Here is a 17,661-nt window from a genome sequence, read left to right as displayed (position 1 = left end):
TGTTTTAAAAATGTCAAAAGCACCCAGTGTTCCCTCACACTTGCCTTATGGCATTAATAGGCACAAGAGCTCTGCAAGGTTAGAAAAATACTGGGTATTTTTATGGATAACAAGCTGTCCAGAGTTACGATAGCATAGATTAACTCGAGCCAGGGATTTTACAAGGAATATTAAATTCTCTTCCTTGAGGGCACAGACAAGCCTCAAACTTAGGGGGATTAGAGAGAGATCTTCCCTTTGGGCAGGGTGTTCAAAGGACTGTCAGTGCAGGGATTTATATCTTCTCTGAACACTTTTTTGCTGGCTGCTGTCTTATACAAGGTACTAGAGCAGATGTTACAATCCTCATTTTCCTCTTTCCGAAACCAGGGACACTATTTCTTCAAAATGTCAGGCATTGAAAAGCATGGATACAAAGGGTGGGATTCATCACACCTAACTTTAGCTAATCATTCAGACACGTTTTTTGTCAGTAGAGAGGAGTAAGTATTTACCAGGTGTAGGTCATCTGGCTGCTTTTAACCTAATTACAAGCTGTCTGTCTTCTTGCTGCTTTCAGCCACCTCCTTTCCTTTAACATTCCTGTTAGCTGAGTTCTTCTGCTAGTTGTCTTGCCCCATATGACAAAAAAGAAGGTGATAGGAAAGGAGGACATTGATTTTAATTCACCCAGAGTGTCATCAGCTGGTAATAAACTACCAGCAAAGGATAATTACAAAAGATCTGGATGTATCTGCAGTAAGTTATGATCTTCTTTCTTCAAAGGAAAGAAAAACATAACTTCCATGTGGCAGACAAGTTTCAGTTCTGGAAAATCAGCCTACTGTTGGCTGTTATTCAAGATTGACAGCCTTACCATTGGTGCTGTCCTGATGGATAATCCTTTAAATGCGGAGAAGAGGCCCAGCTGTGGGTCTGAGGTAACTTCTTTTGCTGAGTGCTGTAAGAGGTTTCTCCAGGTGTGTGCTGAAAGTAGGACTGTGCCTATCTCAAATGGTGAGTTCTGCTTTTGTAGCAGATAAAGTACAAAATGTAATCTTTTCTCCGTGTCCCAGGCAGAGCAATAGAGTAAAATTATGGCCAGCACTTCATGTTGCTGCCTCTGGCTTCTTGATGTGTCCCTGGGGAGCAAGGGCTTTTTCTGAGCAGAGATGGGAAGGTGAGCATGGGCAGTGAACCTACAAGAGTGCTGTCTGTATGTGTGGCACTGAAATAGGTGCCCTGTTTCAGAAGGGGACTCGGGCCAAACATCAGCTCCTGTGAGAAAATCATGTAGCAGAAAGAGGGCAGGAAGAACTGTATTCAGCTTGAAATACTGATGAACTGTGATCCCTAAGAAGGGGTCAGCTCAGGGTGGGAAAGTGCTTTTTGGGATTTTTTTGCTAGTTAAAAGCATGTAATTCTTGTGGTTTCTAACAGTAGAGTAACTGTGGTTAAGAGACTCCTTTGCAGAGCTTGTATTTCTTGCTATTAAAGGCAGAAGCTAGAGGATCCTGGAAGGAGATAAAAGTAGAAGTCTAGAGAGCCTGTAAAGACTTTAAGGTAGTGTGTAGGGGTTCAGGACTTCTTAAACATTACTCTGGTGTCTAGGGCAGTAGAATAGAGATATCTCACATTGCAGAGAAAGGAGGTTGGCAAAAGGTCTGAGCCTGGGAACATGTCCTGACATCCTAGAATTAGACACTACCAGCTCTTAGCTGGCTTAAAAGCACATGAGCCTGTTGCAACAGAGTGGTACCCATACCAAGTGGTGCAGGGTTTGATGATATTTGATCCCTTTAATGTGCTTTCTTCCTTATTCCTGAAGTCATCCCTCCTCGCTGCAGTGGTACAATGATGGGCATTGACAGTTTATCTGTGGCTGATGATGAGTTAGGGCTGGGAGAACAATGAAGCTGAACAAACACGACAGCTTTGACAACTTCGGTCAAATGAGTGACTAGCACGAGGAGGCTGAGCCATCTGCTCCCAGTCACTTACAGGGGGACAAATAAGGCAAGTCAGGAGCTCTTTTTGAGTGAAAACACTTTCTTCAAGCTACCCCCCAAGCTCCTTTACCTGTAGTGGGAAATGGGTCACCCAAGCATGGGTCAGGGTTAAAATGTACTAAGCTCCGAGTATCAGAGAAACAGACAACAAAAATAGGTAGCTTTCACGTTGCTTTTCCCACGTGTGGATGAAAGCAATGGCATGTTCCCCTGTTTGGGGCAGGAGACCACAAGCAGGGAAGGCCACTGCTTCTGAGGTGGAGTCACAGGGTCTGGGAAATCCTTGCACTGTGCAATGAAAAACTAGGCATTCCTTCTGGCTTGGTTGGCCCGCCAAGGTGACCAAAAGGCCACCTGTATGATTAAAGCTGGGTGCTGAGCTAACATTTAGACAGCTACATAATGAGCCACTCTGCAGAAGTGCTTACCATGCAGTAAGGACCCTGAAGAAGTCCTGATGATTGCAGCTAAAGTCAGAAAAATCCGGCTCCTTTGTGGATTTGGCCCTTACAGAGTATTCTGTCTAGTCCAGCAGCTACAAATATAAACCTGGAGCCTCAAAAAACAAGAGGCTTAAGAAAACCAGCAGCCTTCAGAGACCTGGCATTTTTTTGATAAATGCAGAAGGCTGGCTTTACTTGGGATGCCTGGTGCCACTGCTGTCAGCAGCTACCCACTCCATCTGTGGTGTATGAATCAGATGCCTGTGACTTTTTTTTTCTTTTTTTTTTTTTTTAGCTGCAAAATGTATGCACAGCTCTTCAAACTGAACCATTACTGCTTTTGCTTTGTCTTAGAGTTGAACCCTGTAAAGTGCAGTGGTTCAGAAGCCAATTCACAAGCAGCTTGGGTTTCCCTGCAGCTGAAAAGCCTGGGTGGCTGGGGGAGGGTGGATGGGTTACACGGGACCGCTGATGAGATTAAGTGATTCCCTTTTGGCAAACAGAGCCCTGGGTTAAGTCACAGGACATATTTTAAGGTTTATCAATGTGCTTTATATCATCGGGCTAAATCTGGTGTCCTTCTAGTCACTTTGAAAACATTCCCTTTCTGAGAGTGGGGATCACTGCCTTTCCTCCTCCATAATGTCAAAGAGGAAAACTTGATATCATGCAGAGTTAGTCTCGGTGAGTGCTGTCCCAGAGCTGGCATGGGTCTGCTAACAAACAGCAACTACCATTGTGCAGCAATTCCCCAAAGATGGGGAATTATTATTGCCCATTCTTTAAGGGTAGGGAGCATCACACAACTCTGGCTGAGCTGGCGCCAGAACTTGGCTCTCTCATCCCATTGCCAGTGTTTCGGCTTTCCTTATTATACAGCCTTCTTTCCATAAAAAAGCTACTAGCTTCAGTCCGACCCCAGGCAAATCCCTTTTGCGCTTCATTTTGCGTAAGCGTGGTGTAGTGATGCAGACCGTTAAAGGGCCTCAGTGAGGTATTCTTTTGGGTTTTATAAGTCATAGGCTTTATTTTTACTCAGAGCAAAAAACCCTCTGCATCAGTTCTGACTTCTTTTGTTATTTTTAATTTTCGTAGGAATTACTAAAGAAAGAAGGCAGAAGATCACAAGTGTGGGGGTGGATTTTTTAACATGATCTCTATTTCTGCTATATGGAGCTGTCAAATTACAAGGCCTGTGAAACCTTGCTTTGGCACCAGAGGGCATGCTGAGCTCCCCAGCTGCTGAGTGCTGCATTGCTAGCTAAAACTACCTGAAAATTTTCCAATGAAACTACTTTTCAAGGGAAATACTTTCTTCTTATTATATATATATTTTTCCCCCAAGAAGCGCCTTTCTTTTGAAGACTTTTGGAGGCAGTTCATTAAAATATTTCTTTCCAAAGCTTGCAGGCTTTTTGGTCTAAAGCTTTCTTAAAGTTACTTGTGCAATTTTTACAAAACCTACAGTTTTTCTTGTATTTTTCAAGGGAAAAAAATTACAGAGCAGATCTAATTGCAAATTGTGTGCTTTGTGGTTTTTGTGACCCTCTCCTCGGGGGAGAACAGACTGAAAGAGACACCAGGACAGCATGAGATTCAGAAGTATGAGAATGATAATCCTCTTCATGGGAGCGCTCTGGCAGAAGGGGATGTCTGAGGAGAAACTATATTATTTGGCAATTAGTTCCAAGGGAAATGCTGAAGAATGCCAAAGAAAACAGACATGAATGCAGGCCATGCACAGAGAGGGGGTAGGTGCAGAGACGCGCATCGCGGGGAGCCCAGCTGATAAACAGCCGCGTGTAGGCGAGTGCACACAGACACGCACACAGCACATCAGGCACCAGGGGAAATCTGGGGTGTATTTTTCCATGGTATTTGCCAGTTGGCAACTTTAGGAGTACTTTGCAAACATCAGTTGGTGAAGGTTAAAGCACACAGAAACTCATCTTGCAGGGTAGGAGAGGAGCACAGTTCCCTTTCCATAGGCTGGGAGCTGAGATTAAAGGCCCTGCTCTCAGTCAATACTTCTACTTTAAGTGCCCACTTACTAGCTATTCTACTTTGCACTGCAGCTCCTGACCATTTCATCTGGAATGAATGGAGCCAATTTTTAATATTTTTGACCAAAATGCCATGTCTAGGCACAGTGTCACAGTGGCAGAATTGGGAACAGAACAGAGATTGCCAACCTCTCCCCCTTCCCCCCCCCCCCCCCAAGTAGGCTGTACTTCCCCTGCAGAGTTGTACATGTCCATCCACAGGTGAGGAAACAGGTTAATGCAGAGCTGGGCAATACATATGCAAGAGGAGGGACACAAGGAGAATGCTTTGGTCAATACCATGTGGAGTGTGAACTCTCTGAGGCAAAGTTTTGTGTTTGTTTCTTGTTTTATTTGTTGGTTTTTTCTCCTTCTTCTCCCTCCTCCACTGCAGCACAACAGCAAGCATCCTGGCTGCCTTCCACAAACAGAAGTATCCTAAACCCTGCCATGGCAGCTGTAGGCAAAAGGAAAGCTGAGTGTTTGGGCCAGTCCCCCTCTTTGGCCTCTGCTGAGGCTGTCAAGTAGTCCAGTTGTTGTGGTTAGGCTATTTTTTAATATAGCCAGCTGTTCTGCTCGCTAGGGGTCCCATCCAGAGCCAAATGGTTGTATTGACTTCAACTTGTATTGGGTCAAGCCCAGAAAGCAAGTCAGGGATGTTTTCCTCATTTCTCAGGCTCTCCCCACATGTGGGAGTGGTCCTGATCAAGGTTTTTCTCTGAGGTGTTCTTACCTTTCTGCAAGAGGGAAGTGGAGAGAGGTCGCTGCTTAGTGTAACAGGGGGCTTGTTGATAACAGCTGCTTGGAAGAGAGCTTTTTAACCTGAAAGCACCTTCCAGAGGCTGAGGACCAGCACCTCTTCAGCAGTGGAAGGCTAGGCAAGCGGCAGGCACAGGCCCTGATTTCTTGCTTAGCACCATTCACTTCTCCTTCCACCCAACTCCCATTCTCTGTTTGCTTTATCCACCTCGTGTGTCTCGCCTCATGCCCGCATGCAAGCTTGGTGAGATCTCTTGCGCAGCAATGCAAGCGCTGTATGATGACAACAGGACCTGCATCCCTGAGCAAGGGAGCCCCTTGGGGAGAGTCATAGCAATAAGGGAACAAATGTGCAGCTGAGAGATGCCAGCAGAGCCTCTCTGCCTAACCTAGCTGAAAGTCCAGCCTTATATTCCTGTTGCAACTCGCCAAAATGAGGATATATAGGAATGAGAGGTTAACAGAAACCTAAATATCTGCTTTCAATCCTTTTTCTTTACGTGGTGTTAAGTTGGGCAGTGTCCCGGCCCTGGCTCACACAGGGCACAGGAGAGCAGTCTGCGTGAGTCATGAAGTAGCACAGCTTCATGAGAATGGGAGCCGCGCTCCTCGCCCTTGCCCTCCGGCTGACACTACAATTGGGTTCTGCTTCATGGCTGGCTGCAGCACTTGCAGCCTGCAGAGACCTGCTTGTCGCATCAAGTGTGTGTGCTCTGCTCTCTCCTTCTCCCTTCCTCCAAGTCCTCATATCTCTTATGCCTCTTGCAGAGCCTCTCTGTTCCCATCTGCATCTTTCTGTCCTGGTCTTGCTCTCTCCTTTCATCCTTTTCCTCTATTTTCTCCTTCTCTGTTTTCCCTCCTGTGCTTTCACACTTTCCTGCAATCAGTCTGCTCTTTTCCTTCATGCACCTCCTTTCTCTCCCCTACCCTTCTCTCCCTTTGGCACTCAGCACTGCTGTAGGGTGAGTTTCTTGAATCCATTCGCTCTCAGATGCCACTCACAGCTTCCTGTGCTACAGGGCAACATAAATTATGTATCTCTCAAATAACTGTCTTAGATAATCTATATTAAACTTTCTAGTTAAGTGTATTTATGATACTGAATTGAAGAGATCCAGGAATCAGTTGGCAGGCTTCAGAGCTGAGCTGGAATAGAAGATAACTTTTCCAGGTAGCTGGAGCGAGGAGGAGGGGGCATGGGCAGTGATACTGGTGGAGGAGCCTTTATCAGTAGTTCAGAAGCAATAAGAGGGTTTGGGGGATCAAGAACTGCTTGGCACCAGCAATTACCATGTGCCCATGCATGATTTTTGATTGTTAAACAGAAGCAATTGGGTGTGTAGGTGTGGCAGAGGGGGGGACAACTATTTAAATATGTGCAATTGGGAGTGCACTCAAAAGGATTAGCTGGAACAATTATCTCCAAAGTCAGGATATAGAAGCTGGAGCCTATTCAAGTCACTTGTGTTTAGCACCCAGAGCAGATTTACCCTGGTGCTTGAAAAAAGCAAGTGGAGACTTAAAACAGCTTTACAAGAGAAATTAAAAGTAGGTTAGCAGAGAAAATGAGTTTATAAAAAATAGAAGAGCAGCCGGGAGGCACAACAGTAACTACTGCATTGTGCTTACAAAGCTAAACAAGTTAAGATGAATAAATCTGCAAGCTGGATGGCTTATGGCCCAAAATATTAAGAAAAGCTGGGCCTGATCTCACAGACTGCTGCCAGATCCAAAGAGCAAGTGTGTTCATATGTTATTTTAATTCAAAACATTCCTAAAGCTAGTCTGAAATCTGAACTTCTTCCAAGTCTAAGGGTGTTTGGATCCATTGCTGAGGGTCAGGTCGACTTCTAAAACTGAGACAACATAATAGTTCTATTAAGTCAGACCAAAGGTCCAGCTCCTCTGACTGTGGTTGACAGCAGATACCTAGGTAGAAATATTAGAACGGGACAAGCATACAGCAGTGGTCTCTTGTGATGTATGCACCCAGTAATCTGTGACTCAATATACAGTCACCCCAGCCCTGGACTAATGTTCGTCTTCATGTGAGGAAGTCTGAGGTTAATCTGTGCATCAGTCGCATGTTGTGTGGCTTAGAGCATACTATTTGCTCTCCCTGCCTCTTAGTTTCCCTATGTATAACATAAAAAGAATACTTGCATATGTGACATCTAGGAAGAGATGTGGCTAAGATGAACTGCAGAAGTATTCTACCTGCCTGTGTTTGGTGTATATAATACACAGACTGAATTTATAATTCAGGCAAGCTACTAAAGTCAACGAAGTTAGGCAGGTGACTTTTGTATTCCTAGGCCTTTATCTGGGAAACACTGTAAATAAATAAATAAAATAAACCTCCTTCTAAACCGCCCTGGAGTTCAGGTGCAGAGTTTGACCTGCATGTCCCTCTGGTTGCCCTCTGAGTGCTTGGGGTCTCCAGGAAAAGGAAGCTGGAGGAGCCCAGGCAGAAAGACAGGACACCATGACTGTGGATCTCAACAGAGATCATGCAGAGCTGATGAAGACACATCCATAAACAGTGAAACTCGGGGTATTTGGTCCCTCTGTAATTTATAAAGGCTTTTATCCACAAAGCATTTTTCCACCTCCAGCTGCTAACATTTGCCATGTCTTTGTCCTGTGGGTCCTTGTCCCTGTCTCCAGTTCCAGCACTCACCAGCATCACCAAGCAGACCCTGCTGACTTAGTCTCACCTAGGCCCATACTATCCCTTTTCTTCAAAAACTGCCAGGCTCAGCTTCCTTCTCTGCCAGGAAACTGAGTCAGTTTCTGCACCTAAAAAGGCCAAATCTGCTGATTTTTGTTAAGAACGAGCACATTCTGAGTTGTGTTGGTTCGCAGTTGAGCTTCTGGCCTAACGCCAGTTTTTAAAAAAAAAAAAGTGCTGTTGCCCATCTAGCCTTCAATAAACCCTTGTTTTCATATTTTATTTCAAGATTTGTCAAACTAGGTATTAAATACAGAAATTAGTGAGGCAGTAACTAGGTAATATGGGCAGATGTGTGCAATTAGCAATGGACTTCAGGGCAGGGAAGTCTGCAAAGCAGCATCTTGAGTCTGTGCTAGGCTCCTTGGGAATGTCCTGCAGAGAAACAACCTTGACTGTCTCTAGAAAAATTTTAAACGCATTAGGAGTGTTCTAGCAAATGGCTGTTGCATTTTAACATGAGAAAATGTAAAGTGATGCATGGCCATGGCTGTTCAAATTCAATTAGTGTTAACACCCTTCCATTAAACTCTCTGGCTGGAGGGGCTGCCTCTTGCTTGGGAGCCTGCTGTGCCAAGGAAGGCTGTTCCTGTCTCATGAGGGCTAGAGCTATGGGGAACCAGGAGAGGACAGGAGGTGCCATGCTTGAGAGGAGGCTGTGTCCTCCCATGAGCACACATGAGCCCCTCTGTGTACCTCGGAGCATATCCATAGCATCTTTCTGAGCCTGGCTCGAGAATTGTCATGCTTGATTGCTTTGTGTGGAGCCAATATCTTAGCATTTCTGCTTGCGGTTTGGTTATTGTCTGACTGAGGCTATTGCTCCTGTTCTTGTATTGATTATGGCAAGTCATTTAGTTCCATTTTAGAGGGTTTTCATTACTGTTCTTGTTGCTAAGATGGAGAGGAATGGGATCATGTGAGGTAAAGGCACTGCCAGGAGCTGGAAAAGTCCAAGCTTGGTTCTAGGCTGTTGCAGAATTTCTGTCTTGGCTTCTTGGTAAAAATGGGGGTAATACCATTTCTCTCACCATATTCTAAGAGCTTTCCAGGACAAGAAAATGATTCTTCTGTGTGTGTATGATCACTAACACAGTGGGACCCTGGACTCAATCAGAACGACTGTTAATAACTCTATTAGAGATAAAAATGTAAGAGGGTCCTAAAAGTTTAACTGAATTTTTAGTAGGATTAATAGTTAGCTTGTGCAGAGCATTTACAAATGTAACTATTATTCATGTTTTAATAGATAAGCCAAAAGATATCATTCACAGATCAGGGATGGAGGCAGAGCACAGAACAAGACCCAGTGTCCTGCCTTTGAGAGTCTTGCTGTCACCCAAAAGCCTCACTTGCCTCGCAGCACAGTTACAGATAGCTTGTGGCAGTTGCGAGCACTTTATTTTTCAGGACAAAGCAAGAACGTAGCAACTTCTGAAGTACCAGATACAGGATTTCTGTCTCCTACATTTGCCACATCAACACTTCAAGGTGTATATTAAAGCTTATTAAACAACTATGGATTCACTGGCTTAAATTCCATTTCCCCTTTGGATGGCAAAGCACTAAGCAATTTTTTGGGTGTGTATTGCTGCAAAAATAGTCAGTATGAGGCAAGACTGAATTAAAGAAGGCACTTGAAATAAAATCCAGGGAGCTGTTATCTCACTGGGTAAAGCAGCTGTTTTCAACCTGTATCCTATGGAGCCTTGGAGAAGTCTGCTTCTAAGGGATCCTCAAAAGGCAACTAAGAAAAGCAAGCTTGCATACAGCACAGCTCTTGAACACATGTCATACCTCTGAAGAGGTCTGCCATTCTGCTGGAAAACATATAGGAGGTCAGAGTTTTAAAGCAGTGGAAAACCGTCAGTTAAATACCTTAGTGAGTGAGGCCTCATCTAAGGATACTCCCTTTTAAGCGTGCAAGGTCAAGCTTGTGTCCCTCCAAAGACAGTAAGCATGTATTGCATTGAAATCAATGGCTCTTTGCTTCTCATCTTTTGGAAGAATTGTCACTGTAGTTCAAGTCAGAATGGAGATGCATCAATTGCAGGAACACGGGATACAGAGCACAAGGGTGGGATGTCATTGTCTGATTCAAGTGGTACGCAGAGACTCATCACGCATTGGGGTCCTGTTACAACAGACTCCCAGTAAACAATGTTCTGGCTGACAAAGCCATCAAAGGTTGAGAAAAGAGAATCCTTTTTCCAGTTTTCCACTGGGGATCTGTGGCCTATATTACTTGCATAGGAGCACATAGGCTGCCTGCAACAGAACCAGAAATGTAACCCAGAATTTGATCTGACTCTCTGAAATATGCGATGTTGCCTCCCTTCTTTCAGACTGCAACTCACCAAGTCTTAGCCCACTATTGGAACCAAACAAACCCATCCTTTGTGTCTTCCTCTCCAACTGTCCTCTTTCATTTGCACATTTAGTATCTTCTGTTTCTGGGGACACATACATTGTTTTAGGGATGATATGGTGAAAGAAGTGCTCAGGTTTCTCTTCAGTCTTGCTGATGTTAGCTGAAGTTGCATGAATCTGAACCAACAGGAAAATCCAGATAGGGCTGGGGTGAATTTTGTGCCATGACCTGTTTTTGGCCATATGTGACAGAAACCTGGAGCAGCCGGAAACTTGAGGTGGAATGGCCTCACATCAAAAGGCACCAAGAGTCTCTAGTTGGTAAATACTGAGATTATGAGAACAGTCTAAGCATAATTCTTTAATTAGAGAAACCTCATGATCTCTTGGCGAGATACATTAACTTTTAAAACAAAGTGTCTTTGCAGAGTGAGTCCATTCCTTCAGTCTTGGTTTCTCTCCCAGCAATTTCCACCGCCTTCCTGGTGTGTACAAACCTGGCAGTTTCCTTTAAGTCCCCAGGAGAGCCTTCTCCCTGTTGACTCTGGGACTTGGCTTTGGGTCTGCTCTCCAGTGCTTGCTGACTGACTTGCCCTCTTCCCTGAAAAGCCAAAGCTTCCCCTCTGGAGCATGCCTCAGTGCTCTAGGTGACTTTCCCCCCCCTCTTCCAGAGCCCTCTACGAGGCCAAGGGACCAAAAGCCTGGACAAGGCAAACAGGCAGCCTCTCTCCAAGTGGGAAAGCATAGCCTAGCCATGCCTTTACTGGAGTATGCAACATATAGTCCCTATACAGTAAATTGGAAGCAAACAGGCTAAGCGGTTATGACATCTTTCACAATTAGCCCTTTTAGAACTTTCTTCCAGACAAAATTAGCCCTGCGTGAGAGCTGGCTTCCTCAGCTGAACTCACGTACCAGACTACACCGCCAGGCTCCTTGCAGAAAGCCGGCAGCATTACGCTCCACAGGACGTTCTCATGCCCTGTGTGGTTCCCTGGAGGCTGGCTGCTTTGGCAGGCTGACCTGTGCAGTGGGAGAGAGCAGCCTTGGTGGGGGAGGAGGGATTGCAAAAGAGCAATTAATTTTTTTCATGGTGCAGACTTTCCCAAGCCACACAAAGCTAGCAAGATCTCAAACTACATCGCCCACAGGGTCCAAGCTCTGCGATTAATCTCCCCCCTCAGAGGTACAGCTCATGCAGGGGACCTGGCTTTCCCAGGCAAAGCATTGACACTAGAGGGCACTGGGGCCCAGAGACCTGGAGACACAGCTTGTGGGTTCAGCATGGGAGCCCTTCACCTGTGGGGGACAAGGGAAAGCTCCAATGAATCATCCTTACAAAACCCTGGGTACCCACAAGGAAAATCTAAGATCAGTGCATCCAGCATCCCAATGCTTTATATGGGTTTAACAACTTTAGGCATCTGAGTTTGGAAACTTAGTTCTATTGTTCCTGTTAATAACTTCCTTAATAATTAGAATTATTAAGTTTGGCTTTTCCTTGTCTTCCTGGCTCTGGATCCAGGGTGGATCATGCTTTTGTTTGGGTTTATAGATTCTTACGTTGAGGAGGACTCATGAGATGATGTTATTCTTCCTTTTTCTTTCTGTATTTCAGTGCAGCTTGATGGTTCTGTAAAAGCTAGCTGTACTAAAGTCAGGAGACTGCTATAGTGTACTGTAAAAATGGCCATTGGTATACTAGTAATTGTTCATATAAACTATGAATTGCAGCTGGGCAGAGATCAAAACTGAAGCAACCAGTAATGTTTCCTGTTTCTGGGGGGGAAAAAAAAAAGGTACAGGGACTTCCCTATTCAGCTTCCATTAGGCTCAGTGGAAGTTAAACAATTAAAATGCTCCATCTTTGGCAATTTCACTTAAGATCACAATGTCAAATTAAATTATACTCCATTAATGCTTCTCCAAAAATAACTCTATTAAAATAGTTTGTAAGAGCAGGCAAAGTGGCAGAATTGAAGTGCCAGGATCAGAATTTTTTTTTAATGCTAACAGGTAACATGCCCATTCCTTTTGGCAAACTGTATTAAGTAGCTAATGTTAAACTGTTTGGGAGATCGCCCGGTCACTAGCACAACAGAGGAACTAGGTGAGAAATAAAACATCTTGCATCTCAACCAGGGGCTGATGGAGAGTGTTAGGCAAAACGCTATGTTTCAGGGAAAGTCAATTAAAATGAGGAGAGATAGGCTAGAGCCTGAAGACGTTGTGGATAACGGCCATCAGGAATTCAGTAAAAACAGAAGGGATTTTTGCTGCTTTTCTCTTTTTGTTTGTGAGCTGTTTCTTTTGTGTAGGCCTCTGAGACTGAACGGGGACTGAACACAGGGAGGAGGGATATTGCCCCACTGCCCGCGATGTTGTGGGCTGCAGGATTTTGTCCCCCTCTGGTGCCTGCTCTGATGGCTCCGTGTCCACCTTTCCACCACCAGCCTTCCTGTTGAGCTTAGAAGCTCTAGTTTTTAATTCTCTAGGTGCCATGTTACAGCAGCCAATCCCTCTTAGATCAGTATCAGTTCCTAAAAAATCATGATTTCTTTTCACTATTTATCGGGAGAAGAAGGGTGGGAGGAGAAATGGCCAAATTAGATGGGACCTGAGATAACCAGTAGGTGGTGATCAGCAGTAAATGCAAAGGGTTGCTCCATCACTGATATGGTAGGCAGGATTTTGCAGCACAATCAATTGTCCTGTGCCTTGGCTAAAATGCTAGCAGGTTTTCCAGTGTGTTATGGATTTAGATATAATGAGGACTAAAAGGGGTTATATGCTATCTGGATAGTATCCTAGATTAGGAGGTATTGTAAAAGCAAACTGTATAATTCAGCAACTTCATTGAGCAGCTGCACAAGTAGGGATTGAAGTCTAGGGGCAAAGAGTTCAGAAAGCAAGATGATCATTTGTGCTTCAAAGATGCTTCACGTAACTCATTTAAGATACAATGCCATAGGAATTCACACAGTAAAAGAAATATGCAGCAACTATAGAACTAAATCTCTCTCTCGTTTTCCTTCTGTTAGTCTTCTATTTTAGAGTTTACTTCGTGCTTTTCTGTTGTGATAAAATAATACACAGGACTCTGAGCTAAGTTGTAACTGGAAAATTATAGCGAGTAATGTTTGCAACAAAGCTCAGGAGGGGAGCTCTGTTTTAAAACAAAACAAAACAAAACCCTACTTCAGAGGCTGATCATGCATGTAAAACTGGCTCTAACTAAATTTGGGGGGGGGTGGGAGTTAATGGTTGCTGTAGTGTTAGAATGTTTTCTTTCTAATACCAACTACATGACACAAATTTCTCCCAGTGAAATTTCTCTTCAGGTAAAATTGTCTCCTGCTTTAACAATATATGCCCTGAGTTTCAATAGCAGCCTCCTAAAGTCTTAATTTTCTCTTCCCTGCACCACAGAAAGGACACTGCACTAGGACTTGGAGAAGTATTGTGCTTTGGGCACAGCTCTTGACACAGCTGCTGCTGTGGCTGTTCAGTTTTGTGTAAAAGCAACAATAAAGGTCGGATTAGATTGTTTTTCAGGAGCAAAACTGAGCTTGACCTAAATCCCATGCAACCGCACTTACTGACAGTGCATGGAATGCAAGCAAGCATAGACTTGGTCTTGCAGTTTTAATTTTGAAAGCGATCATTCAGAGCAATCCTGCTCTGAAAGGATCATTCCCATGCAGTCTTACCTATCTCAAATCTGTCTGGAGAAGGAACATACACCATTAGCTTCTACCCAAAGACATAGACAACAAAGCTTAGGTTGAGAGAGAGAAGAAAGGGAACAGTATCTCAAAAATAGATTCAAGAGTCCCAGAGAGTGGACTTTGGTGCTTCCGAAAGTGGTGAGGGTTTTCTAGATGACTGGAGAGAGATGAGTTAGTGAAACCAGTAGTCTGGCAAACATTCATGGGCTACCAAGAGAGCTCATATGGCTGAAATCATGTTTGTGAGAGTACTCCGTAAACAGCAGGCATGCATGGGGAGGAAGATCAGTTTGCTGATTCCTGACACACTAGTGGGACCACAGTGTTTGGTACAGGTTTGTCTCTGATCACAGAAGCAAGGAACATCTGACTTTTTTGTTACTCATCTAGTCCAGCATTTGTTTCGGGCTCATGGAAGCCATAACTGATTTATAATTCCTCCACTTCAAAATTAATAGTGGTCTCTCCTGAGCATTGAACTAAGTGCTGCTCCTTTTAATGAGCCTAACAGGGTTGGAACTTCTGGTATAACCAGTGGGAACTTCTCACCCACAATACTTTGCTTAGGCAGCTGTTCCAGACAACAGTACAGCAAAATGCTGCTCTCTGAAAATTACACTGTCTCAGGTCTTTCTAGTCACTTGAAGTGGATGGAAATAAATTCTGAGATTCATTATGCTGATATATCTACAGTGTCACAGGAAATGCTTTGCATCAGGAAAGCCAAGGCAACATTTAAGCAAATGTCTGTGGAATGGCATTTGGGCTGCTACCAGCTTTAGCTAAAGACCTGTTTGATGCATACCTGACTCAGTGGCCAGCTGTGTTCCTCTCGAAAGTTGTGGGGAAGAAAGCTTCCTCTGACCTCACTGGGGGAAATAGAGCAGGCATTCAGTGGGCAGTAATGGGATGGGGTTTTCTGTCCAAAGGCACTGAGTAATAGCTCCTCTTGGCTTTGGTGGAATTGGCACATAGCCAGCACTTCTGCAAGCCAGACAGGGTTTATGTGCATTTGAGGCAATCTTCTCTAGTTTAAGAAAGTAATTAAGAAGATGCATTTAATTAGGCCAGAGAAATAAATTAAGAAAATGAGAACCCAATTCAGCTGAAGCTGTGCTTGTCTTGATATCCAAAATGATGTCTTTGAAACAGTTTATCAAGAATAAATCTCCTCAGTGAGACTCTCTGTTAAGTATCCTTGCTGACAACAAAACTGTATCATCTAGAGGAAGATCATTGCATCATTGTTTGCAAAGAAATAGACTGAGATTAGTCAAATCCAGGGACTGTTTCATCTCTTAACCTAGAAAGTGAGATGAAAAATGCGACCCCTGGTTAGGAAGAAATTTGGGAAGGGTCATTGTCTCAAGGCTGTGCTGTCAGCTCTGCTCCAGCTGCTGACACCACACCTGCACTTTTGAATTTGTATTCTCTTATCACTGACGCACTCTAGGGTTTGGCAGGTGATTCACGTACACTGATTCACAATACATCCTGGGTGAAGCTTGCAGGAAAAGGTATGATCTCAGTGCCATACACAGAAAAAAGAAAAATCCATGATTGGATTCTTCCCTAGCACAAATTTTATTCACTGTAACTTATCGGCTTCTGATTTGCTCCACTGCATGTGAAGTTGGAATCAAGGTTGTGTTCCAGCAATTTACACACCATCAGCTCTCGCTTATCTGTGGGTGGTTTATTCAGGTTATGGATTAACTGAGCAATCATTTAGCAACACCCTGCTCTCTATTGCTTGCAGCCCAAGTTGGTACAGCTACATGACGCTATGTGGGCTGCACAGACTTGCTGTCAGTGCTAATTTAGGAACCTCCGCAGCCTGCTATCTGCAGTGTTGCTGAACTCTCTTTTCTCCTTTAAACCTTCAGTGCTTGCTTTCACAACCTGGTTGCAGTAGTACCTGGCTACAGCAAAATGTCAGTTAAGACATTCATCTGGATAATCATAAACTATATGTAATAGCAAACAGATTTTTTTTTTTAAAACATTTTTTGTGGTGCTCTTATCCAGGTCAGAAAGTCCCAGCACCTTCTCTCTCTTCAGACAGTTACTTTTGACTGAAAAACTGTGGTGGAGTGACTCCACAGGAAAAGAAGATAGCCTGCAATGATCATCGCCAGTCAGTCCAAAGACTCTAACAACCAAATCCAGCCAAGCCTCTCATCAGCTCTGAGTGCCAGCACAGTCAGTGGCTTTGAAATGCTAGCAAGAGTTGTGCCGAGGTGTCCTTGGTGCTGTCTTACAGACACTAGCATGACAGCCACGGGCCTCTCTGAAGGGCCAGGAGGATCCACGTATCAAGAACACTAATGCTGGAGCTCAAGTTCCTTGCGCAGATTGTCACAGAAATGGCATTATTGTCCTGTTCTAAGGCCTCAGCTGCTGTGCATGTTTGGAGACCTGCCAGGAGATTCATACGCGAAGGTTCAGGGCCCCAGCCAGAATACACCAGAGCTAATGGAACATGTAATTGATTTTGTGGTGAAGTAAAGATGCATCCTGCAACCTCTTGAGTAAAGAAAGCTGTACTCGCTAATGAGGCAGGATTCAGACATGCACAGTCCTGGAGCATTTCAGAATGATCAGCCACTTTCCCAAAGCCAACCTATGTTATCATCCTGGATGTTTACCTTCACAGTGCAAACTAAATAGAGGTGTATTTATTGACAGGAGTAAACAAGCACACTTCTCTCTGAAGAAACCAGTTTGGTTAGTCAGACTGGGTGTTGACAAGAAATGGGAGGAAATCATTAAAAGAAACTGCATAGTAGGTAGGGTAATTAGCCATGTGGTTGGTACCAGACAATGGAGGCTTATGTGAGACGCGGGCAACATGGAGAGATAATTTTACCTTTTCAAGCAAGAAGGCTTCAAGCTCTGCTTCCTTGCCTGGGAAGTAGGTCAAAAGGAGCACCTTCAATTCATATTCATCTCATAATTATTTCACATACTGAAGAACACCATTTCTGTCAAGGGGAAAGATACCTCTATGGCCAGTCTCATGGAAGAGCAATCCTCCACTCACAAAGCAACACCATGCATATTTGACTCTTTCAGCATCAATGTTCATCAGCACTGCCTTCCACGTGAACTCTCATCGTACTGCTGCTCTTAGTGCTGTCCTTGCCAAGCTTCAGAGTTGCTCCAGAAATCACCTCCAGCAGATGCACTGCTCAGCCAACCTAGCATGAGAGTGTACCACATCACATTTGCCAGTGTGACTCAAATCAAGACATGACCTGTTCTTTTTCCTGTTTTTAACCCAATCATCTTTTACTGGCACTGCTGAAGAAGCAAGTGTTCCTGGTGGAAACATATGTATCAGGATGTGTGTGTTAAACAGGACCCTATTAAATCTCTCCTTTTTCATTCTTAAGTGGGGAAAAGAATATATTTAACATCATTTGTTTATTTTCATACCTAAGATAGAAAATGATTTAAGTTGGAATGGACCTCTGGAGGTCATCTGGTCCAACCCCTTGCTCAAATGTAGGCCAACTGTGAAATTAGATCAGATTGCTCAGAGTCATGCTAGTGAAGTTTTAAATATCTTCAATGATGGAGATACCAAAACCTCTTTGA

The 17,661-nt window shown here is 44.1% G+C and overlaps 1 protein-coding gene across 1 annotated transcript in view; it reads right to left on the bottom strand.

Moving 5' to 3' along the window:
- The window catches only part of NINJ2 (ninjurin 2), a 48,190-nt gene that overhangs the window by 3,237 nt on the left and 27,292 nt on the right, over positions 1-17,661 (bottom strand). The gene's annotated exons all lie outside the window — the stretch shown is intronic.

Source organism: Apteryx mantelli, chromosome 1, assembly GCF_036417845.1.
Source record: "Apteryx mantelli isolate bAptMan1 chromosome 1, bAptMan1.hap1, whole genome shotgun sequence".
NCBI classification, from domain to species: Eukaryota; Metazoa; Chordata; class Aves; order Apterygiformes; family Apterygidae; genus Apteryx; species Apteryx mantelli.
Note: the sequence above shows the minus strand (reverse complement) of the source record. Positions and strands in the feature narration are given on the sequence as shown.